This window comes from Pleurodeles waltl, chromosome 1_2 (genome assembly GCF_031143425.1).
Source record: "Pleurodeles waltl isolate 20211129_DDA chromosome 1_2, aPleWal1.hap1.20221129, whole genome shotgun sequence".
Classification (NCBI taxonomy): Eukaryota; Metazoa; Chordata; class Amphibia; order Caudata; family Salamandridae; genus Pleurodeles; species Pleurodeles waltl.
Genome location: NC_090437.1, coordinates 1,270,745,560 through 1,270,772,459, shown reverse-complemented (window position 1 = coordinate 1,270,772,459; position 26,900 = coordinate 1,270,745,560).

Here is a 26,900-nt window from a genome sequence, read left to right as displayed (position 1 = left end):
TCCTGACTAGAGTGAGGGTCCTTGCTTGGACAGGGGGTAACCTGGCTGCCAACCAAAGACCCCGTTTCTAACACAGTGCACACTAGTAAGCTAGGAAATTCACCATTCCCAATCCACCATCAAATATGGGTTTACAGCACTTGGTGTTGCTAAATCATGGGTTGTCATTGTTCCACAAGAATGAGTGGACCAGCAATTCTACTATCTTAATCAGCCCATCCCTTCCCAGTAGTGATATTAGAAGGGAAACCCAGTGCTGCACATCCCTTTCGAGACAGTCCATTAAGGAGGAAATATTACTTTCCGAGTATCATGGAGGATCCTAGGATACTTGTATTCGTAACTATCTAAATCCTGCTATTTCTTTTTCCAACCTGTCTTGCTTAGCCCACTCAAAGCTGTGTGGTCCCGCTCTCACCAGATAGACACTCAATTTATCCCAACTGACCCTGAGTCCAGAATGGGTTCTGAATAGCTGTGACATGAATTGCCTTAGATCTGAACCTGGCTGGTCAATTCAGGTAAATAATCTGATTTTCAGAGTACAGCAAAATGTTATCAATCACCCAACCAACTAAAGCACTCAACCTGCCTGCTCTAATGAATACTGCTAGGGGTGTAACTGCTACCTTGAACAATAGCAGCAACAACAGGCAGCCCTGCTGTATGCCTCTTGTTATTGCAAACCACAGTAATAGAATCCTATTAACCATAACTTTCCCTATAGAATCTGCACATAGTAGTCACATGCATACCTGGAATAGAGGATCATATCAGCTATTTACCGGTCATAAATTACTAGTTTTAATTTGCAAGCAGTAATTTTGCAACAAGTAACGATTTTTACTAACAGGTTGGTTTCTAAAAATCCAAGTCAAAGTGGGTGGGAATCTGTTCTGCCTCATGCATATTAATGAGGTAGATCGCAAATTGCAACTGAGTACGATATCACACGAATGTTGGCCTACTGGAGTCAGTAGATCACCATGTCTATGACTACATTTAAATCAAGTAATTTATTTTATTTTTCAAATGTAGGTTTGTTCCTCAAAGGGAAAGTGGATGCATTTAAAAAAAGGAAAGTTTTGAAAACTTTTTTATGAATTGGCAGTGGCCCCATGCCCTTATTTACTATATGCAGGCGATCCAGCAAGGCAAACAGGTAGTTCCAGTCTAGCATATCAAAAGCTTTCTCAAAATTCACCAGCAGGGTTGCTAGTGAGGTGTTTAGTATCCGAGTTATTGCAAATGCATTGTTAGATGTCTAATAATGTGTCTGGTCAATCAACATAAAGTTGCTTTGATCTTGTGTATAGGTTTGTCTTATCCAGGTGACTGGTTGACACCTGTTCGGTATAAGTCAATAAGGACGCTTAATGAAGGACCACAAGCCAATTATGAATACAATTTAGCTTTACTAGAATTTCAGGTAAATGTAGGCATTTAGCACATTAACAATAGTGGGATAAGAATAGCAATGAAAAGCATCTATTTATGTATAAGTACACTACAAAGAGCATCTATGCATATATATAAGCAAAGAGTTTGTTGACAGATATAAGCTTTGATTAACTGTATACCAAAATGCATCACACTACGATGTTCAGGAAGCAAAATATAAATTAGTTGAATACTTCACATAAGCTTTGATTTACTGCACACCAAAATGCATGTTTCAATTACTGCAACAGGCTCACACTACGATGTTCAGAAAGCAAAATATAAACGAGCTGAATACTTCAGATAAGCTTTAATTTACTGCACACCAAAATGCATGTTTCAATTACTGCAGCAGGCTCACACTACGATGTTCAGAAAGCAAAATATAAACGAGCTGAATACTTCAAATAAGCTTTAATTTACTGCACACCAAAATGCATGTTTCAGTTACTGCAGCAAGCTCACACTACGATGTTCAGAAAGCAAAATATAAACGAGCTGAATACTTCAGATTATAAACACAGTGCAAGCATAATAATCAATCATAATAATAGAGCAGAAAAACAAAGGCCTTTCATCCCTGTGTGGAACTTAACTTAGTCCACGAAATGCTGGGAAGCCCTCTACCGCCTGCTTGGACCTCTCTCCCCCTCAAGCATCACGGTCTCTGAACAGCAAAACAGGGAGGCAGCGCTGGGCCATGGCAGCTTTCACAACCCCATCTGCGAGCTTCAAATCCCTCACCCGCACTTCAGTGCTTAAATAACTCGAAGTTTGGATTCTGTCTATTTCTGGCATTTTCTAGCTATGTTATCAGCACTGGCTGCTCTGCCCTTCCCCAGCCTTTGTTTTCTTCCATCTTCTCCCTTTACTCTCGTTCTCTAGGTTGAGACGGAGTCTTCTACACAAGCTTGAAAATAATATCATGAACTTTTCCATGTTTTTCGGGGGTTTCAGCAGGCATCACGCTCATCTACACTGCTCAAGCTAATTAACCCTTCGCGTCACAATGTCTTCCGCACCTTTCCCTATACTGATCACTCCACCCCTTAGATGAGCGCGATGCATGGAAAACAGATATCATTTACTTTGACATTCTGCTAGCTAGGTTGCTACTAATACTTGTCAGCGTTATTCTAAGCGCCTGCATCTTAGTATAAAGCTGTTTTGTGCATACATATAGTCTACATAGTATAGTCATTAGCGTAACACAAACAATCAATAACCAAATTAGCTGTTGTAACACTATATTTAGCGTCTTCACAGCTCTTAGTGCCCTGCCTAAGAAGATGTCATACCAATGATGCTCAGTTATTTGCTGGATGCATGAAGCAGTGTGCATAAGCTGTTTAGCGTTTATGGTCATCAGTATGACTGTATCCTTGGTGTATTTAGCTGCCATATCAAATTTAGCAAAGGTAACTTGTGCGTAGTGCCTGATTGCCTCTAATCTGGATAGCTTAACAACAAGCGAGATGTTCCACTCTAACTGCGCACGCATTTGCGTCTGTAATGTGGTTATGGTGAACTTAGTCGGTCGGTACAAAATGTGAGTGCTTATGTCAATAATGCTGGTAATATTGCACATACACATTACTTGCTCTCCGGTGGTTTGTATAAATCCGTTAATAAGTAAGGGATGATTAATGACATAACACATGCTCTCTGTCCCTATCTGATATAAGTCTGTGGCATTTAATAGGATAAGGTAACCATTCACATTCTCCCAGTATTGTGTGAAGACATGGATCTAGCACCCGTCCAGTGTGGGTACATACCCACCCCTTAGACCAATCTGCACATCTAGTGGGATCGACAGTGTGATTTATTTAATCAATCCACTTTTTGTCAGTGTGAGGTATCCACCATTCTTTTACTTATCACTACGGGGAGCAATATAAAGGGGCACCATATGTCAGGAGGAAGATCACTTCTTGCTATATAAAAAAGAGCATAACACATTTCTTCCTCACAGTGAAACTGTATGGGCTTTACCCATATTTCTTCAGGCAAATGCAATTGTTGTCTCCAATATTCACCCTGAAGCTGTCTCCAATCTGCTTTAAGGTCTGCATACTGTTGATTAACAATGCTTTGCCATAGTATGCACTGGATGCCCTTAGTCACTGTTTGTGTGTTTTAAAAGCTTTTTTCCAAATTGTTCATAAGTGAAATTATGCCATTGCCAATCGCGATACAACCCACGCAGGACTTTCCATACTTCTTGTGAGTGTGTGGGCCCCCATTGAGAAATTACTTTTATGGCCTCTCCTGTACTATATCCTGTAGAAGATAGCTTATTCCTAATGGCATCAACATCAAAAGAATTCAGGGCTCCTACCCCAATTCCGGTGGCCCCAGCTATCAAGGACCCTAGATCTCTTCTAATGCGTAACTTTGGCAAGGGCCATAACTGTGGTGTCCATGTTGCACATAATGGATTATACTTTGAGACATACCCCTTGGCAATATTTATCTGTAACACAATACGATTAATTATGCTTGCATGCAGAGCTTGCTTACATCCTATTCTATATCGAACTATAGAAACATTGCTTAAGTTGCTAACCATGCATCTTTCGATTACATAAAACATGAAGGCTGGTGGTTTGGAGTATCGAACTCCTTTGGTTCCATTGTTCATTGTAACAACCACCATATTTCCTGGTATCACAATATTTACATATCATGTTTAGCATATAACTCAAAGCCTGTACTGTTGCTGGCGTCCCCTGCAACTCGTTCAGTCCGTTGGCATGTCGGATTTGCTGTCCGGTTACCTTCCAGGTCACAGCTTTGGCAGCCATCAACTTGCCTCCAGGTACCTTCACGTTGCAAAGTGAAACATTTCCCTGGTCATCAGTTACGTTAGTGGCTTGAGGTGCACAAGTGACATGAAGGTCCGTAACGACATTCTCTGCTATCATCAATGCAGATGTCATCGTTTATGACCGTGGGGTAAGTCTCACGGGAGGTACAAATACAGGTACATTAGAGTTCTTTAAAAGTACAATATACGTACTCCCCACCCCTTGCCTCAATAGCTCTCCTGCCTCTGGCTTTTTCCCTGGATGGTTCACCCATACTTTTCTTCCTGTGCTTCCAAATCCTCCCTCACCTCTCTGGGTGTTATAGGGGGGGGCAGATCTTTCTTTGCGTACTAATGCCCTCACTTGCACAGTTGAGGGTATTTTAGGCTTCTGCCTACTCTTCTGTTTTGCTACTCGTACTGCTAATGCGGTGCACCTTGCCTCCATTTGATCACCCCGAGTCACTGCACTTTCTATGGTCTCTTTCATAAGTAACTGCCTTTCCTGCAAGGCTGCAACCTCATCCCGCAGTTTTGCCTTCCTGCATATCATACGGAGTGCAGACAGGAAAAGCCATCCCACTTGCCCTGCTGCTTTCAGCTCCAACTTCGCCCCTCTTAGTTTCACACTCTCGACCGCATCTTCCACTAAGAGAGGAGTAACTTTCTCATCTAGTGCTTCCCATAAAACCGGCGCTGCCCACCGGTTCAGGAGTCCTGCCACACCAGAGAACGGGTCAGTTGCTAACCACCCGGGAATGGATCTGGCTTCTGCCCCATGCTGCCGTCCGCTCTCTGCCCCATTTTTCTTACGTCCCCAAAGAGGCATTATTGACTTATACCCCACTTCTGGTACCAAAATGTCTTATCCAGGTGACTAGTTGATACCTGTTCGGTATAAGTCAATAAGGACACTCAATGAAGGACCACACGCCAATTATGAATACAATTTAGCTTTACTAGAATTTCAGGTAAATGTAGGCATTTAGCACATTAACAATAGTGGAATAAGAATAGCAATGAAAAGCATCTATTTATATATAAGTACACTACAAAGAGCATCTATGCATATATATAAGCAAAGAGTTCATTGACAGATATAAGCTTTGATTAACTGTATACCAAAATGCATCACACTACGATGTTCAGGAAGCAAAATATAAATGAGTTGAATACTTCAGATAAGCTTTGATTCACTGCACACCAAAATGCATGTTTCAATTACTGCAACAGGCTCACACTACGATGTTCAGAAAGCAAAATATAAACGAGCTGACTACTTCAGATAAGCTTTAATTTACTGCACACCAAAATGCATGTTTCAATTACTGCAGCAGGCTCACACTACGATGTTCAGAAAGCAAAATATAAACGAGCTGAATACTTCAAATAAACTTTAATTTACTGCACACCAAAATGCATGTTTCAGTTACTGCAGCAAGCTCACACTACGATGTTCAGAAAGCAAAATATAAACGAGCTGAATACTTCAGATTATAAATACAGTGCAAGCATAATAATCCATCATAATAATAGAGCAGAAAAATAAAGGCCTTTCATCCCTGTGTGGAACTTAACTTAGTCCACGAAATGCTGTGAAGCCCTCTACCGCCTGCTTGGACCTCTCTCCCCCTCAAGCATCACGGTCTCTGAACAGCAAAACAGGGAGGCAGCGCTGGGCCATGGCAGCTTTCACAACCCCATCTGCGAGCTTCAAATCCCTCACCCGCACTTCAGTGCTTAAATAACTCGAAGCTTGGATTCTATCTCTTTCTGGCATTTTCTAGCTATGTTATCAGAACTTGGCTGCTCTGCCCTTCCCCAGCCTTTGTTTTCATTCCATCTTCTCCCTGTACTCTCGTTCTCAAGGTTGAGACGGAGTCTTCTACACAAGCTTGAAAATAATATCATGGACTTTTCCACGTTGTTCGGGGGTTTCAGCAGGCATCACGTTCATCTACACTGCTCAAGCTAATTAACCCTTCGCGTCACAATGTCTTCCGCACCTTTCCCTATACTGATCAAGGTTCATCAGTTATTGCCAGGCGGTGTATAACTAAAATCTTTGCAAGCCCTTTGGCCTCCACATTTAGGGGGAAATTAGCTGGGATGATTCACATCCCTCAGGTGGCCATCCTGCTTTTGGGATTATGCCTTTCCATTAATCCGCAGTATGGAGGCAAGCGTTCTGTCCCTCTTTCCTTGGTCAGCAACCTACACAAGTTCATAGAGTTAAAAACCTAGGAATAAAGTTTGAATCACTTTTAACAGTGGAGGAATAGATAAAAGCAGTGACCAAGTCCTGCTATTTTCAACTGCAGATCCTTAAAAAGATTATATACCTTTTTAATTTTCAACAACATTCACAGCTGATGACTACCTTCATATCGGCAGGATTGAGTTATTGTTATGTTTATTTAACTCTATCTTCCAACCTGACTAACAAACTTCAAACGATACAACTTGCGACTGCCCACCTGATCTTGAACATCAGGAAGTATGAGGCAATTTCTCAGTGTCTCTTCAAACTCCAATAGCTTCCAGTCCATCAGAGGATTAAGTTTAAGGCTCTGTGCCCATTCCATAAGACCCTGGGTGGGGACAAACGTAGCTCATGTTTGTGCTCAGAAAAAGCCATGTTGGCAATTATTCCCAGAATCTGCAAAGCTGTTTTGAGTAGAAGAGCTTTTTAGTAGTCACCAGCAATTAACAGTCTCCCCTTTTGTCTACATGTCAAAAATATTCCCTTCTGAAATTTAAGGATCTTCTCAGAATCTAGATTTTCCTATAAAGGTTCCGTATTAGTTACAGTGTATGTTAGAGGAAAATTATCTCTTTAGTGCCATGATTCCCACAGGTGAAGGTTCGCACTCTATGAGTGTTGCTGATATCAGAATATATATGCATGTTGGGATCATATAGCCTATGTTGTGAGGCTAGGCAGGTCTTCTGAGCCTATGAAAGGCACAGCTGGCTTAGGTTCTGTTTCATCATATCTAATTCATATTTAAGATTCTCAGATAGCAGTCTACCCCCATTATGTCCTACATGAGTCAACTGTCCCATTACTGGTTTCAAAATGCCAATCAATGCCCTTTCTGAGGTATCTACTGAATTAGTTTTCCCGAACCACCAAGCATTTAGTCATCACAGAATGGCCACCTCGAGCCCCACTGTCTAATATCACACTAAAAGGTAATAGTCTGAAAGACCCCTTGCACGGATGCACATATTTTTAATCCTCTGGGAAGCAACGGGATAAAATTGTAATCTAAATGGGAGAATGAGAGAAGAAGGTATAGCCCCTAGCCCCGGGATGCCGCATTCATCATGCATAACAAAGGCCATATTCAGCCACAAAGGAAGCCATGTTGTTTTGATCCTGGGCCATAATATCTCTTTGAGGGTGCGTGTTGACTCCCCTTCCATGATCCCTTTAAACCCCCCCCCAAACAAGTATTGCCCCTGTAGGGAATCCAGCAGAACTGTACCTAGGGATGGTCCATACACATTATGATAGATTAGCGTCAATGCATAAACTGAACCGGTCACCATCAGCTATCTACCCAACCTGTCCTCCTATCTCATTGGATGCTAAGGTAATTGCTTGTTGAAGAAAATTGCCACCCTTCTTTATCCCCATGTGAATCCAGCATGTAGAACATCACACATGGCATTTAAGCCCCTGGTAAGCCTGCTAACATTCCTTTAGAATCTATTCTAGTAAGAGGGTGGGTCACCACAGACCCTTAACTCCTTACTGTAGACTCTCTGGTTCCTCCTGAATAACATCAGATATCAGTGTCCATATCCTCCTTCCTTGACTACATTATCATCCCCACCTGTGTTACTTTTGGTGTCTGAAGTGCCCCATTAGATACGTCACCTTTATTCCTTCCCTCTTAATGGGTCTCAGGCATGAGTCTTTAGCTGGTAAACGTTGTGCCCTTTTCTACACCTCTGCATCTCTTGTCCAGATCTCTTAACCCTAGAGTGTCATCCCCCACTGACTTCCCGAGGATGCTTCCACCTTTGTATATTTTGCTCTTCCACCCAGCTCCAGGCTTGGTCAGGAGTTTCAAACTAAAGATAACTTAAATTTGGCAGGATATTTTGGGGCATATTTATACTCCGTTTGCGCCGAAATTGCGTCGTTTTTTTCGACGCAATTTCGACGCAAAACTAACTCCATATTTATACTTTGGCGTTAGACGCATCTAGCGCCAAAGTTCATGGAGTTAGCGTCATTTTTTGGCGTGAACACCTTCCTTGCGTTAATGAGATGCAAGGGAGGCGTTCCCATCTAAAAAATCGACTCCGAGGCATGTGCGTGGGATTTATACTCCCGGGCAAAAATCACGCCCGGGAGTGGGCAAGTCTAAAAAACCCGCTTTAGCGCCGGATTTTAACGCCTGGGTCAGGGCAGGCGTTAAGGGACCTGTGGGTCCAGAGGTGCCCCCCCATGCCCCCAGGGACCCCCCCTGCCACCCTTGCCCACCCCAGGAGGACACCCAAGGATGGAGGGACCCATCCCAGGGACATTCAGGTAAGTTCAGGTAAGTATATATATATATTTTTTTGGTTTTTTTTGGCATAGGGGGGCCTGATTTGTGCCCCCCTACCTGCCACAATGCCCAATGACCATGCCCAGGGGACAGAAGTCCCCTGGGCATGGCCATTGGGCAAGGGGGCATGACTCCTGTCTTTACTAAGACAGGAGTCATGTTAATGGCGTCTGGGCGTCGTGAAAAAATGGCGCAAATCAGGTTAAGTCGATTTTTTGGACTCAACCTGACTTGCCCCATTTTAAGACGCCCATACGCCATTTTCCCCAACGCCGGCGCTGCCTGGTGTACGTGGTTTTTTTCCACGCACACCAGGCAGCGCCGGTCGGCTAACGTCATTCAATAAATACGGCGCCCGCATGGCGCTTCAGAATGGCGTTAGCCGGCGCTAATTTTTTTGACGCTAAACTGCGTTGGCGCAGTTTAGCGTCAAAAAGTATAAATACGGGCCTTTATGTTCATGGAGCAAAGTTTCTGCTTCAGAAGATCATATGACTTACTTTGTCTTTGTACTATCCTTGTATAGACAGGAAAAAATAGGATCTTCTGTGAGTTTCGGAGCACTTCTCCTATGTCACTGACTGCCTTGAGGATCACATTTCAGTCTCTGTAGTTTAGGAACCTGGCTATTATTGGGTGCAAGGAAATGCCTGGAGGGGTGGTTTTAGCATGAGGCTTTCATGGGTGCTTAAGGCAGGCTTCTAGGAATCCCTCTAGGTTAATGCTCCTTCAGGGAATCTGATGAACTGCCGCCAAGTAAGATACACACTAAGGGGCATATTTACAAGCCCCTAGCGCCACCTTGCGCTGCAGTGAAATTTACAACATTTCACAGCACCTTTTTTTCTGTCATTTTTAATGCCTACTCAGAGTAGGAGTTTGTTGGAAATGGCCCTTCTGCAGGGTTATCCCCAGACTTTTTGCCTTCTTCCTTCTCTTTTTCTGACCTCATTTATGCTGGTTTTTAGACTCTGCGCACTTTACCACTGCTAACCAGTGCTAAAGTGCATATGCTCTCTCCCTTTAAACATGGTAACATTGGATCATAACCAATTGGACTATTTAATTTACTTATAAGTCCCTAGTAATGTGCACTGTATGTGCCTAGGGCCTGTAGATTAAATGCTACTAGTGGGCCTGCAGCACTGGTTGTGCCACCCACTTAAGTAGCCCCTTTACCTTGTCTAAGGCCTGCCATTGCAAGGCCTATGTGTGCAGTTTCACTGTCACTTCGACTTGGCATTTAAAAGTACTTGCCAAGCCTAAAACTCCCCTTTTTCTACATATAAGTCACCCCTAATGTGTGCCCTAGGTAACCCCTGGAGCAGGGTGCTGTGTGGGTAAAAGGCAGGACATGTACCTGTGTAGTTTACATGTCCTGGTAGTGTAAAACTTCTAAATTCGTTTTTACACTACTGTGAGGCCTGCTCCCTTCATAGGCTAACATTGGGGCTGCCCTCGTACATTATTGAAGTGGCAGCTGCTGATCTGAAAGGAGTAGGAAGGTCATATTTAGTATGGCCAGAATGGTAATACAAAATCCTGCTGACTGGTGAAGTTGGATTTAATATTACTATTTTAGAAATGCCACTTTTAGAAAGTGAGCATTTCTCTGCACTTAAATCTTTCTGTGCCTTACAATCCACGCCTGGCTGGGTTTAGTTGACAGCTCCTTGTGCATTCACTCAGACACACCCCAAACACAGGGTACTCAGCCTCACTTGCATACATCTGCATTTTGAATGGGTCTTCCTGGGCTGGGAGGGTGGAGGGCCTGCTCTCACACAAAGGACTGCCACACCCCCTCCTGGGACCCTGGCAGACAGGATTGAACTGAAAGGGGACCTGGTGCACTTCTAAACCACTCTTTGAAGTCTCCCCCACTTCAAAGGCACATTTGGGTATAAAACAGGGCCTCTGCCCTACCACCTCAGACACTTGCTGGAGAAGAAACCTGAACCAGAACCTGCATCCTGCCAAGAAGAGCTGCCTGGCTGCCCAAAGGACTCACCTGACTGCTTTCTACAGAGGACTGCTGCCTTGCTGTTGTCCTGCTGCCTTGCTGAACTCTTGCCTTGCTGCAGAAGTGCTCTCCAAGTGACCGGAACTTCGACGCACGGCCCGCCTGGACAACGCCGCCCGACTTCCAGAGAGGAAATCGACGCGGCGCCTGCAGTGAGGGAGAAAATTCCACGCACAGCCCACCGGAACGACACGCAGCCGGACAACAAGCCCAGAATTCCACGCACAGACCCCGGGGCGTCTGAAAACCCCTCGACCCACAGAGGAGACTGTCCGCGCACCAGAAATCGACGCAACGTCTTCCACGCATGAAAAATAACGACGCAAACACTCCCGCTTGCCGCACCTACCCCAGCGTGTCCTCCTGAAATTGTGTTCCGAGTCTTTTAGGGACAACTACATGCATGTGCCTCCTATGGAGCCCTTCCTACAACAGGGGATGGACGACCTTATTGTGTTAATGTGACTGGACGGACAGTACGCTTCATTGTAAGTGACTGCGACATTTGGCTTGATTTAATAGATCTTTGGTAAACCTCCTTACAATGTTTTGATTTGATTGTCACAGGAGAAGTATCCACATATGTTGTATGGTCCTGAAGAAGCGTCAGTGGATCTATTAGACCGTGAGACGTGAAACATGTAGACCTATATACTAGTGGCTTTGAGACAATTTCTCGCCCCCACTATATTTGGAAAGTGTTTGAGCATTATCTCATTTGACTACTTTCATTATTTTTTAACCTTGGTCTTGTCCCCTCTCTATCCATTAAAAGCGAATCCTTCTTTGAGGGATACAGAACCAATTTTAAACTCTCTCCTGTTTTGAAATATGACCTGCCTGTAGTCCATCACGGCAGTTCCACTAAAAAGATCTCCGGCAAAGAGCCCCCTTATGGGGAGCCCGTCAGACATTTTAGCGCCGGTCTGAGGAGGAGCACCCCGATGATGAAGCATGACATCTAATTAGGATGTGTGAGGGCTCTTGCTCCTAAACTTTAGGGTTGCCCCTTTTCCGCCTAGGAACAGTGTATATATTTTTGTTCATTGCCAACCAAAGACCCCATTTATAACATTGGTGATCAGCGGTGAGGATAGGACTTGTATTTGTGCAGTGACATACAGTAGCTAAGTATTTCACTACCTACCCACTGTTGAAGGTCAACTTGATTTTTATAGTCTTTTTGCAATTTCATTTTTCCTGACAATTCTTTTACCAAAATCCTCACTCAACATGTCTCTGGCTGGGTATCAAGCAGGAGATTTTGACCTAGCCCTGTTGGAGACATACACTGTCAAACAGCTGAAAAGGTTCTGCAGGGAGATGGGAGTACCCACCCAAGGAGCCTGCAGAAAGGAGAAATTTCAAAAGGCGCAGAGGGCCTGGGCAGAAGCCTATTCAGAGGAGGGTGCTGAGGAGGAAGGGGAGCCAGAAGATGGCCCCCCAGAGGATTTTTTGCCATCAGTGGATGTTACCACTGCAACTGTGCCCCCTGCAAAACCAGGGAGCAGTGTCTCTGATCAAAGCCTGACCGCAGAGGAAAGGAGAGAGGAGGGAGAGTTTCAGTTACAAATGGCAAGGCTAAAAATTGAGGCTCAACAGGAGGAAAGGAGGGCAGAGAGAGAAGCCAAACAAGCTGAGGCTGAAAGAGCAGCCAAACAGATTGAAGCTGAAAGAGCTGAAGCTGCAGCTGAGAGATCCTTGGCTGAAAAGAAACTATTGTTGGATAATGAACTGAGTCTCAAGGAGCTGGAGATCAAGGCAAGACAGTCTGAGTCCAGCAATAATGGTGGCAGCATACAGACAGGACCTGCTGGGGAAAAGAAGGTTTGTATACCCAAAAATGTGGTGCCCAGTTTTGTGGTGGGAGATGACATAGATAAATGGTTAGCTGCTTATGAAGTTGCACTAAGGGCTCATGAAGTTCCTGAAGGGCAATGGGGTACAGCTATGTGGAGTTATGTGCCACCATTGGGGAGGGACACACTTCTCACATTGGACATAAAGGATCAAAACACATACCCACTTCAGAAAGCCATTTTACTTGCTAAGTTTGGGCTGACCCCTGAAGGATACCGTCAGAGGTTCAGGGACAGCACCAAACAATCCACACAAACATGGGTAGATTTCTTTGACTTTTCCAGTAAGGCACTTAATGAATGGGTGCGGGGCAGCAAAGTAGATGATTACAAAGGGTTATATGACTTGATTCTGAAAGAGCATATGCTCAGTATTACTTTTACAGAGTTGCGCCAGCACTTGGTAGATAGTAAGCTGATTGATCCCAGGAAGCTTGCTGAGGAGGCGGACCTCTGGACGAGCACCAGAGAGTCCAAAAAGTTATCTGGGAGTGACCCCAAGAAGGGTGGTTCCGGTTCAACCCGACAGAGTTAGGGGGAGGTTAGAGATGACTCAGACAAGTCCCAGAGTAAGGGGGGAGGAAAGGGTTCCCATGCCCCATCTGAGAAACAGGGTGGTGGTTCTGGTGGGCAGTGGCCCAAAGCATCCCATTCCCAACCCCGCTGCTTTGAGTGTTCCCAGCTAGGACACAGGAAGGGGGACTCTGTCTGTCCAAAGAATTCACCCAGTATTGGGACCTCTACAGGGGTGGCCCATGTGGCCTTAGGGGAAAGTAGTCCCCAGGGGCAGGTCGTAGACCATGCCTTCATTTCCTTTAGTTGGGAGGTGGACTCAGAGGGTAAACTGGTGATCCCTGAGGGTGGGAGTCGTCACTTCCACCAGGTGGGAGTGAATGGGGTCCCAGTCACCGCTCTGAGAGACACAGGGGCTAGTCTTACCATGGTTGTGGAGAGACTAGTGTCACCAGAGCAGTACACCGGACAGGTGTGTAGAGTCACTCCAGCCATTGGGGAAGATTTCTTCCGCCCCATGGCCCGGGTGTCCCTAGAGTGGGGTGGGGAGGTGACCCAGAGGCGGGTCATAGTTAGTCCCCAGCTGCCCATTGACTGCATTCTGGGGAATGAGTTTCCCCTAGTGTCAGGAGAGCTGAGAGGGTTGACCCCTAAGGGTGCCCTGACAGTTCAGATGTCTGGCAGTACCACTCCCCAGAGGAGGGTATGTGAGCCCAGATGTGGAGGCACGGTGAGGAAGGACTCACCCCTGTCCTCTGTTCAGCCTCAGGATACAGATCCTGGGCTGAGTGACCGGTGTCAGGGACCCACCCCTGAACTGGTGAGAATGGAGAAGGGGTGCAAGACCCCTGGGGCTACTGCCCCCCATTTTAGGATGCTTCAGGAGCCCCTTGGGAGCTCCCTACCAGACCCCCAGCTGGAGGAGAAGCTCATCCAACGGCCGTCCTCAGGGTCTCCACTTAGCAGTGGATGGTCTGGGGCCTGGCTCATGACACTGACAGCTGTCAGTGGCGTCTGTTGGTTTCTTTCCTTATGGGCAGAGTTTTCCCTGGGTTGGGGACAGAAGTCAGACCCAAGGAATGGAACGGGCCACATCACTTTGTTGGCCATGGTGGTACTGTCTGCATACTGGGATGCATCTGTGAGCCTGTTAAAATTAGGAGCTTCACAGATGGGGTCCTCAGGTGATGAGAAGGGTTCCCCATGGGCCAGTTCAGTGGCCCCAGAGAGTATAGACGAAGAAGCCTCATTGAGTTCAGAAAGGCGTAGAATTGGCAAGTGCCCCTGCAATAGTGGGCCATTGTCCATGTTCTATCGCCTTAAGCAGGGAAGTGCATCAGATTGTTGATTTGTCTACCCTGGCTTTAGGCTGGAAGAGGGATATGTTGGAAATGGCCCATCTGCAGGGTTATCCCCAGACTTTTTGCCTTCCTCCTTCTCTTTTTCTGACCTCATTTTTGCTGGTTTTTAGACTCTGCGCACTTTACCACTGCTAACCAGTGCTAAAGTGCATATGCTCTCTCCCTTTAAACATGGTAACATTGGATCTTACCCAATTGGACTATTTAATTTACTTATAAGTCCCTAGTAATGTGCACTGCATGTGCCTAGGGCCTGTAGATTAAATGCTACCAGTGGGCCTGCAGCACTGGTTGTGCCACCCACTTAAGTAGCCCCTTTACCTTGTCTCAGACCTGGCATTGCAAGGCCTGTGTGTGCAGTTTCACTGTCACTTCGACTTGGCATTTAAAAGTACTTGCCAGGCCTAAAACTCCCCTTTTTCTACATATAAGTCACCCCTAATGTGTGCCCTAGGTAACCCCTAGGGCAGGGTGCTGTTTGGGTAAAAGGCAGGACATGTACTTGTGTAGTTTACATGTCCTGGTAGTGTAAAACTCCTAAATTCGTTTTTACACTACTGTGAGGCCTGCTCCCTTCATAGGCTAACATTGGGGCTGCCCTCATACATTATTGAAGTGGTAGCTGCTGATCTGAAAGGAGTAGGAAGGTCATATTTAGTGTGGCCAGAATGGTAATACAAAATCCTGCTGACTGGTGAAGTTGGATTTAATATTACTATTTTAGAAATGCCACTTTTAGAAAGTGAGCATTTCTCTGCACTTAAATCTTTCTGTGCCTTACAATCCACGTCTGGTTGGGTTTAGTTGAGAGCTCCTTGTGCATTAAATCAGACACACCCCAAACACAGGGTACTCAGCCTCACTTGCATACATCTGCATTTTGAATGGGTCTTCCTGGGCTGGGAGGGTGGAGGGCCTGCTCTCACACAAAGGACTGCCACACCCCCTACTGGGACCCTGGCAGACAGGATTGAACTGAAAGGGGACCTGGTGCACTTCTAAGCCACTCTTTGAAGTCTCCCCCACTTCAAAGGCACATTTGGGTATAAAACAGGGCCTCTGCCCTACCACCTCAGACACTTGCTGGAGAAGAAACCTGAACCAGAACCTGCATCCTGCCAAGAAGAGCTGCCTGGGTGCCCAAAGGACTCACCTGACTGCTTTCTACAGAGGACTGCTGCCTTGCTGTTGTCCTGCTGCCTTGCTGAACTCTTGCCTTGCTGCAGAAGTGCTCTCCAAGTGCTTGTATAGAGCTTGCCTCCTGTTCCATGAAGTCTCAGGACCAAAAAGACTTCTTTCTTATAACTGGACTCCTTGTGCGGTGAAAAATTTGATGCATAGCTTGCTCTGCAGTGAAAAATTCACTGCACGCTGACCCGGGACGACGTCGCTCGACTTCGCAAGGAAAAGATCGACGCGGCGCCTGCGGTGCGACCGGAACTTCGTCGCACGGCCCGCCTGGACAATGCCGCCCGACTTCCAGAGAGGAAATCGACGTGGCGCCTGCCGTGAGGGAGAAAATTCCACGCACAGCCCACCGGAACGACGCGCAGCCGGACAACAAGCCCAGGATTCCATGCACAGGCCCCGCGTATGAAAACCCCGCGACCCACAGAGGAGACTGTCCGCGCGCCGGAAATCGATGCAATGTCTTCCCCGCATGAAAAATAATGACGCAAGTCCGAGTGTGAAGGGGCGAAACCGACGCACACACTATTTTCCACGCATCTCCTCCTCCGCGGCCCTCTGCGGAGACTTTTCACTCCAAACCAGGTACTTTGTGCTTGAAAGAGACTTTGTTTGCTTTTTAAAGACTTAGGACACTTCACATCACTTTTCAGTGATATCTCTACAATTTCTTATTACATCTTTTATCGTTTTGACCTGCAAATATCCAGATAAATATTATATATTTTTCCAAACACTGTGGTGTATTTTTGTGGTGCTATATTGTGTTATTGTATGATTTATTGCACAAATACTTTACACATTGCCTTCTAAGTTAAGCCTGACTGCTCAGTGCCAAGCTACCAGAGGGTGGGCACAGGATAATTTGGATTGTGTGTGACTTACCCTGACTAGAGTGAGGGTCCTTGCTTGGACAGGGGGTAACCTGATTGCCCACCAAAGACCCCATTTACAACAGTGTTAAATTGACGCACTCATTTTAATCAATAGGCCTCCCTGTGCTTTGCTGCAATAACGTCAATATTTTTTTATGCTAGTGCAGCAAAGCTCCACAATAGCATCAAGAAATTTCATGCTGTTGTCCTAACGACCGCTATGGTGCATTGTACTGTAAATACGGTGCAACCATGGTGTTGTTAGGTGGGGCAGGGGTGAAGCAAGAAAAGTGGTGCATCAGGACCGATGCACTACTTTCTTGTAAATATGCTCCTGAATGTTTACCTGTGCTCACCCTCTAGTATCTTGCCACAGGGCGGTCAGGCTAAACTAAAGAGGCAATTTGTAAAATATTTGTGCACACACAGAGTAACATAGTAAGAACACCACAAAAGAACTCCACACCAGTTTAGAAAAATAGCCAATATTTATCTGAGTCAAACAAGACCAAAACGACAAAGATCAACGATACATAAGTCAAGTTATGAATTCTCAAAGATTAGATCAAAATGCAATGCCTAGAAGACAATAGCTGCAACCGGATTTATGTGGTTGCGCTGGACCACGGCAAATCCAAAAGTGTAGTCTCACTGCGATAGAGTGTGCGCCAGGTACAGGAGTCACGCAGACCCGCTGACAGCACTTTTGGTGCGTCAACGCTCAGTGACGATGCAGTGATCCAGAGGAGAGGATGCGTTGTGCTTGCAGGTGATGGGTTGTTTCCTGATCTAGGGGAGACTTCAAAGAGTGGTTTGAAGTGCCCCAGTTTACTTTCAGCCCAGTCTTGTCTGCCAGGAGGTCTGTGTGTGTGTGAGGGGAGGGGTTATCAGTCCCTTGTGTGGGGCTTAGGCCACTACCCTTTGAAGTGTAAGAGCCCCTTCACCCGCCCTGCCCAGGAAGACCCATCGGTATGCAGCAGGAATGCAGGGGCAGTTGGGTGCCCTGTATTTATGGCTGTCTGGATGGAATGCACAAAGGTAGCTGTCACCTAACCTTACGCAGCCCAGACGTGGATTGGAGGTAGGCTAAGGGACAGGGTGGATAAAGTGAGAAAATGCCAACTTTCTAAAAGTGGCATTTACAGACCTGCAATTCAAAAACCACCTTTAACCTTTTTAAATTTTAAGTCCAGAGACACTAAACTAATTTTTCTATCTTTTCCCAATTGGAAATTACACTTAAAAGATGTTTTAAGTAGGCCTGGGCAGAGTTTGTGGAGAACTCCGCAAAGTACTGAAAAAACGCGAGAGGCGGTGTTTGGGTAAGTTGCGCTATTCACACTGATGTTCAGGACCAGGAGTTTCTCCTGCACTGTAAAATCAGCACGAATGGCATCATGCGGAGCACCAGAGGGTGCTAACCTCTTTCTTCCGCTTGAGTAGTTTTTCTACTACAGTAGCAGCTTTCTCAACATGACAGCAGCTTTCTCAATGTGACTAGCCGCGACCACCCGTGTTCATAAATCTCGCTCGTGCTCGCCAACTTAGGAATTTCTCTATCTCACACTCACCAACTTAACATTGGTGAGCCGCCCCAGAGACTAAACTCTGCTCTGTGTCGCTTTGCAGAGTTTTTCAGAACTCCACACAGAGCACGGTGTGTGGAGTGGTGAAAACTCCGCCAGCGGAGCAGAATTCTTCACCCACCCATAGTTTTAAGGCAATCCTCATACTAACCTGTGGGAAAAATACTCCTTGCAATAGTGAAAAAAACAAATTGAGGTGTTTTTCACTACCTGGGCATGTTAAACTTAAAAAGTACATGTCCAACGTTTTAAAAACACTGCACCCGGCTCTTGGGGTTAACGAGGGCCAACCTTAGGGTGACTGACATGTAATAAAAAGAAGGTTTTGGCCTGGCAAGTGGGTACACTTGCCAGGTGGAAGTAACAGTTTAAACTGTACACACAGGTTCTGCAATGGCAGGCCTGAGGCATGTTTGCAATGCTACCGTAATGGGTGGCACAACCAATGCTGCATGCCCACTAGTACTAGTACAAACCATGAGCACACATAGAGCAATTTACTAGGGACTTATCAGTAAATCAAATATTTCAAGCATGTAGAAGCCAATGTTTTAGACACAGAGCACATGCAATTTAGCATTGGATAGCAGTGGTAAAGTGTGCTGAGTCATAAAGGCAGCAAAAGCAAAGTTCAGCACACAGTCAAAAAAGGAGGTCAGAAAGTAAAAAATCAGTGAAAGTACGCCAAATGATGCCAGGTCTAACATTGAGTCACAGAGGAGTGTTGTCTGTCTTGGGATTGCTACTTCTCTGCCCCTGGGTCACCACTGCAGTGAAGTCAGCCGCCATCAACAATTGGGTCAATGAAAGTTGCTACATGTGCAGCTCACGAACCCCAGCACAGGCAAACACTTCTGTCTTTTTACCTCATTCAGTTGAGATGTCTTCCATTATTCATCACACTGTGGCCGACTCTCAGCAAACAGCCCACCACCACTGACTGATCCTCACCTTGCGCCACTAAGTTACAACCCATCTAAGGGCACTGAAGTGTTCCTCTGCCAAAATGCAGCCCTTGTTAGCATTGATGCCTGGTGATCAAACCATGACCGAGGGTTACCTTTGTAGAAGCTCCATCGGTCAGTTGTATTGTAGGTTCTAGGAGCCAATCCTAAACAAGATTATGGAGGCTATATGGCATTCTTGGAGGCGCGTATAGATGTGCAGCCACCATCTTGCATGAATGCCCTTGGTACTCTGTTTTACTGTCATCTGAGAATATAGATGAGACACATTCTCTTCAGGTATAATTTTGAGGGGCATCAGCGTCATCAATAGACTCCAGTTTTGGAAGGAATTAGGGCACAGATGCAGGTATTGCTGGCTTTGCTGGCCTCAGCATGCCTGGATATTGGTATCTTGTGTTTCCACCTGTGTTACTGGAATCGATTAAGGTTGCTGAAATTTATTGGGGAATTTTGTGAGTTAGTGATAATTGTCATGCAACTCGTAATTTCTCTCTCCATGTAAATACGTGTTTGCACTGGGAATGGAATTTAGCCCCTAACTCATAATGATGGCCTAAGCAGACTTTCCTCAACCACCAGTTAGACATGTGCTCACATATATTGAATAATTGATAATCTACTCAATTGGGATGTTAGCAGGTACCCTGGATGTAATTCATTGCTAATCACATCTGATAGATTTGTAAGGTGGCAGCAAATGGCTAAAGCAAATTCTACCCCTTTCTCTGAGTGGTTTTACCAAGTAAGGTCCTAAGTAGTGCCCATAGATTTGGCTTGGAAGTTCAACCTTACTGTGCTAGCCCTTTTCTCCTTCCTTGAGGCTGCAGAGCTGCTGTTGCTTCACTGTCAGGTCCTGTCAGAGGGGCATTGGGTGTTTATTATCCCCCTTACTTGGCTGTGATAACAAATTTATTTGTTTCTTCTCCTTACCATCTCCTTTTTCGTTCACCTTAATTTAAGAGGGAGAAGAAACTGATCTTGATTGAAACTCTTCTTCTGAGTAGGATGCCATTTCCCCCCTTTTTCATCAGATGGTAGCTCCACTTAATTCCTTCCCATCATATCCTTCTCCGTGCTTCTCTCCCTTAAAGCCCTCAAGTGGCTGCACATCTGGTTGTGGAAGTTAAACAATTAAGCCTAGAAAGGCAGTGTCTTTAGGAAATGTTGGCCACTACTTTGCAAAGCTTTCAGCACTGGTCCACCATGTGATTACACTATCCATTTGGTGTCCTTTTAGGGAATGTATAAGGATTAGAGTTTAAGTCCCTCTCAGTCTCTGATGCAGTTTGTTGAGAATGGGTTCAATTTGTAGTTGGCTATCTGTGATCAGTGAGTCCATTGTGAGACCACAAGAGCATTCAAAGAACCTTAGGCTAGTTTGTAAACCTTCAAGATTTTTGACTCCAGACTCCTGCATGTATTTTTTCATATCTTGTTGGTGTTTAGCTTGTTGCAGAAATTTCCATATATCAACCAACATATGAGGACTCTCTTTGAGCCTCTTGAGGAGATGTCCTTGCTGCTCATCATTTTGGCCAGAGGGTTGAATATTTAAGTCCCATGGTCACTGCTCATCCATATTTACATATCGGTCTGGGTTCTATCGTATTGAGTTCTAGATTTACTCCCAAGATTGTTTTCGAAGGCTACAAGGAGATTATTGGCCGGATTTAGAGTTTGGTGGATAGCATTACTCCATCACAAATGTGACGGATATCCCATCTGCTGTATTACGATCCTATTATATCCTATGTGAATCAAAATACAGTGGATGGGATATGCGTCACGTTTGTGATGGAGTAACCTGTCCGCCAAACTCCACATCAGGCCCTATGTTACCTACTTCTTGTCATGGCCTTTCCTCTCCATAGGGGATTTCCTTACACTGACTTCCCAACATATCTGTATGGTAGTCTTGTGTAACGTTACTATGATAGAACCCCTTCGACCATTCTATAGGCATCTTGGTCTTTTGGAGTCACAATTCTGGCCCTTTTTGACAAAATCTACTCGGAGCAATTGAATCAGATCCATTGTATCGACTGCTCCTTTCTTGATGGAAAGGAAGATCCAGGGGCAGACTGTCATCAAAGTTGTTCTATTATGAAGAGCAATTGCCTAAAGTAAATTGCCTAAAGTAAAAAAGTAAATTGCCTTAAGATAATTATCACAATGAAGCCAAAAATCGTCACTGGAAAACCAATGCAAATGAATATGTGTAATTACTTATAACCATTTGTATTGGTTTCCTAGTGAAGAATAATCTTTTGTACTGGTTTTCCAGTGAAGATTGTTGACTTCATTGTGATACGTGTAATTACACATAACCATTTGTATTGGTTTTCCAGTGAAGATTTTTGGCTTCATTGTGATAATTATCTTTAGACAATTTGTTCCTGCCACATCCTGTCTTGCTCTCCATTGTTCTTGATGCCCAGCTGTGCACGGAGTTACTTGGGAATACCCCTGTCATTTTCAGAAAGTTGTTCTATAAGCAGTATGTCAGCTTACTTGGTGGAGACTCAAGAGGTATAACTGAAAGATGTAAGTAGATAAGCTACTTGATCCTCTTATTACAATTTGGCCATGCAGGGCTTCTGAGTTGTGGGTTGTAGGGCCAGTATCAGGGCCGCAGTTTCATAAACGCAACTGGTGGTGAGAAAAACATTGAGTTTATTGTATTGGCATGGACTCTATTCATAAAATCAGAGACACAGAGAGGATGCAGCAGTGATATAATTACTTCAAAGTAATTTCATCACTTTGATTCCTGTTTCTCATTCAAATATGTTTAACTTTCTATTCCTGGCTGTATCTTTAATAGAAGTATCAAAGTTATTGGATGTGGTGCTACAGCAGAGCACCAACCCCTTAGTAAGGCTGTAAGAAAGGATGAATTTATTTTAGAAGCAGAGTTCCTGGCTTATGAGATGGAAACAAGAAATATCAAACATTGGAATGTCGGGAGCTCCATTGAAAGCAATGGAGTGCACCAGGCTTCTAATGGCTGGTAGAAGGTCGGAGCTCCAACATTTCAATGTTGTCGTTCACAGCTGTTGCTGTGAACAAAAGCCTCATGGAGCCTGAGGAGATTTCAATCCCCTGGGGCTCTGTGAGGCCTTTTTTATATTTATTAGAACATTCTGCCCTCTAGTGGAGTAATGTTCTAAAAGCCTTATAGCGTTTTGCCTTTGGCTTGGGCTTTTAATGCTGGAGCGGCCCTTTAATGGCTTGTATATGGCGGGCTATAAGGCTATCTTAATTAATAATCAGAGTTTTGAATTTACTGGTAACTGATCAAAGTATTCAGGGCCTCATTTACAAGAATCTGACACATCAGCTCCGATGTGTCAAATCTCTTGCACTGCCCTGCGATACCCTAAGGACGCCATGGATGTGCTGTATTTACAATACAGAGCTCCATGGCTCATGTTTTCCACAAATGCGTCAGACATTCTGATGCATATGTGGTGCAAAATTGACCCATTGTTGGACTAGCGTCAAAGAAATCACACTACCCCAGCAATGCCAGGAAAGCTCCCATTTCCAAAAGCCCTGCGATAGTTTAGTGCCTGCTCTGAGGAGGTGTTAACATTATGACACAGTGAAGTAGCAGAATGACACAGTGAAATCTTGTAGATTTCACTGAGCCAGTTCCACGTGGCATTTAACGGGGGAACGCCTATCTTGCATACATTATACCTGGTGCAGGCATAATGTGGCGCAAGGCTTTACAAACAGGTGCAATGGTCCCATTGCGCCAGTTTGTAAATGAGGCACTGTAGGGGACTGCTTAGCACCACCGCAGTGTAAAAAAAAATGACACTACGATGTTGGGAAGGGCTTGTAAATAAGATCCTCAGAGTCATTTTTTACTAAATTAATGACTGCTAATGCTCGCTTATCATGTTACAGAAATAGGTATGTTGACTAATATCATCTAAAAATCAGAAATAGAATTGTTCACAATGTGGTTTGTAACTATAGGGCCCATTTCCCTCCGGTTGTATCACTCACTACCTACTTTTAATCTACTTAAGCAGGGCTGTGCCTGAAATATAATGATATCTATACTAAGCTCAGCTGTGCTAAATAGTGTAAGCAGCAATTCTTACCACCTTCTGGTTGTTTGCTCCTCAGAAGGTCCTTAGGCTGATCTGAGAACATTCTTTTACTATTCCCTATCTTATTTTCCTCATGTTGGTGGAAAAATTGCCTAAGTGCATTGGTTTGGAAGAGAAGATGAATTGTTTCTTTTCTTTAAAAATATCCAATGCACATGCTTTAATCACCAAAGAATTTGAGGCCTTGAAAACTCCACACGCACCACAGTGGTTACTGTCTGGTATGACTCTCTTCTGTTGCAGATAGCGATTGCTGGTTCTTTATGGAACCACGTAATTGCACATGTGGTATACCTGACACAATTACGTTCTTGAAAACATTAATCTTGTCCTGAGTAATTTCTAGAAACGAAAAACATTGACTGTAACTGTTTCACTGTTTTAAAGAAAACTACAAAGATCTAATAAAGACATGTTGAGTCTAATCAAGGACTACTGTGTTGCCTTCCTTCATATGATACCCTCTTTAAGAATAGCTTACTTCACCATGACCAGGTAGATGTCATTGGATGTCAATATCCTCCAATCTTCCTCAGCACTGCTGTACACTTTGGGGGTTATTCTAACTTTGGAGGAGTGTTAATCCGTCCCAAAAGTGACGGTAAAGTGACGGATATACCACCAGCCGTATTACGAGTTCCATAGGATATAATGGACTCGTAATACGGCTGGTGGTAAATCCGTCACTTTTCCGTCACTTTTGGGACGGATTAACACCTCCTCCAAAGTTAGAATAACCCCCTTTATGTACAAAGCAATTAAGAATGGATCTCACTTTATGGGCAACAAACATGAAATAAACTCTCAAGGACTACTTGATTTGGTCAGCTTCCTTAAAAGAGTCAAGGAGAAGTGTTATTATTTTTAGTCTCATTAACCTTAATTATCATACCAGGAGGATAGCAGACTATACAGTGGCAAAATGCCACTGGGTGATGATGGATAGTTCAGTTACTGTTTAACACAGACAAAACCAATACATATAAATCTTACAGTCCACTAGATGACCTATTAGGGTTAGTTCACATCAGGTCATTTACATCAACTCTACCTAACCCATGGTTAGTCAGGCCATGCCAGATAAATCTGCCTTCCCTGGATTCTTCTTCTTGCAGACTCTTCCAGTTCACCATCACCTCTTTGATTAGCAGTGTGCTTTCAATGGACAATTCTGTTTAATCCAAAAAGTGACCACCACCAACTATTCGAAACTGGAGGCTCAGACCAGTTCATAAATTCAATGTGGAAGATAGCAGGCATACACCATTTACAAACCAGAATAGAGAAACACAATGTTCCAGTGGACTTTACCACTAAACTAATTAAACAATCTAACCATTAAATGGCATTCAAGTACATTAGGTGATATGACTCGTTATTAAATAGGCCCCTCAAAAAACTCACAACTGTTCAACTAGGAACCCTCTGGGTTACGGTCAAGGGCCACATGCTTGATAGACAGATGCACCCCTGTTAGGAAGAGTGCTATCAGCATGGCTGTGAACCATTGAAGGACCTGTGGTATTCAGCCCAGCTGCTATGGACAGCCGGGAAAGAGACCCAGATGCCCTCAAGCTGGAAATGGTATTTAAGCAGGGGCTAATAGTCCTTTGCTTTGCATAGATTATTGGGCTCTCAGAACTCTCGCAAAGACAGATTCCATCCTATTCAAAGGTGATGAGCAGGTGGAAATATTGGGTACAGCCAAGAACCTCTGTACGTTTATAAGTAGTGGATAAGGTAGATCATAACAAACATGGTGCCAAGAAAAAACTGCATTCTCTACTCCAGGTGGCCTCTATCTGTTCAGGATATTGTCCTTTGATCTGAAGAATACTTACATCATCTTCCAGCACCTGGACAGCTGTGTGTTGTTTGGCCTTGAGGAATTTACCATTGCCTACTTGGATATCAATGTTGTCTTAAGCAGATCATGCAATGACCACCTGAGGCAACTAGAACAGGGGCTGATGAAGATGCAAGGGGAGAAACCGACCATAAAGGTCATAGAGTGCCTGATGGCACATTCCTCTTTAGTCAGACACCAGGTGGATAATACAATGATTCACCTCTTGAAGGCTAAAGGTGCAAGTAGTACTAGACTGGAAGATGCCCATCATTCAGACTTGGGTTAGATTTTTCCTAGGTCTCACCAGGGAAATTTTGGTTAACTATGAGACCACAGTTGCAGCTTTGGGAACCCTGACCTTTAGAAATCAGACCTAAGAAGTTGACCAGGAGTCTGAAATATCAGAATTCTTTTGTTGAGCTGAAGGTCACACTCTTCAATGCAATAGTGCTGAAGACTTCTGTGGACATTCAGCCATTCATTTTGCAGATCAATGCCTATAACAAGGGTGTTGGGGCAGTTCTTACCTACTTCATTGAGAAGAGCGTGGAGCATTCAGTTACCTTCATTAGCCGCAGGTTGCTCCTAAGAATCAGAATTGGCCTGTGTTTCAAAAGGAGTGCTTGCCATAGTGTAGACCCTGTGCAGGTTCAAGCTTTACTTTTTTGGTACCTAGTGTGCAGTCCAGATGCTTCAAAATGTAGGGTAGGGTGAAAGTACATAAATGTTTTAATTCAAATTTGTGAAATTCCATAACAAGTATGAAAATTATTCTTTTGTAGTTAAATGTGATATGCTGTTCTCACATGACACTTTTTTACCCAAACACTCACCTTGCGTTTAAAAGTCGTGTAAGATACTGACAGGAGGCTGGTTTGAGTAGAAAAAAGCTTCTCTGCAAGACATTTTCTCTGTGAACTAGTCTTCCACTACTAATTTGTAAGAGTCTTTAATGTTAGCTGTTTTCTCGAGTAAAAAGATAAGCAAATATGTAATTTTGCAACATTGAATGAATTTCACATAATGTAAAAATTAAAATTTCAGCCACTCCTATTCAGAAGACTCTCAAGTGGTTGGTGGATGAGAAAGGAGTGACCCATAAATTCCTTTGATGGTCATTCTCCTTACTGGAACTGTATTTCAACATGGAGCAAAGGCCGGGTTATATCGCAGGAATGTAGACTTTTTCAATCAATCAATCAGTATTTGTACAGCCCAGCACTGTCACCCAGCGGTTATCTGGGCGCTTCCCATGGCTTTCAAACTACAATGAACTGACTTCTTCTCCAATAGTGGATTATGTCATGAGGCGTTTCACCTGCTCTGCCTTTCCCATAGCTAGTCTCTGATGTAATTTTGATCTTAGACTTGAAAACATATGACAATCATGTGGCTGCACTAAACACTGACTGTGACATGGAGTGTAAGAAAACAGTCAGGTTTTAATAGGTTCCTAGTGTAGAGGAAGACTATTCCACAGTTCTCTGGTGGAAAGATTAAACATTTTCCACCCTAAGAGACCCGTTTAAATTTAGGTAACACCATATTTTTTTGTGAAAGTGGAGCATAACATTCTTTTTGCGACATACTGCTGAAGTCTGAGCTTTATAGATTCCAGACCACATTCATAAAGTGTCTCATGGGCAAGGCATAGGGCATTAAACCGAATCAATTTACTAGCAGGCAGACAGTGATGTTTAGATAAAGCTTGGGAAACTGACTGAAAATTAGGGATGCCTA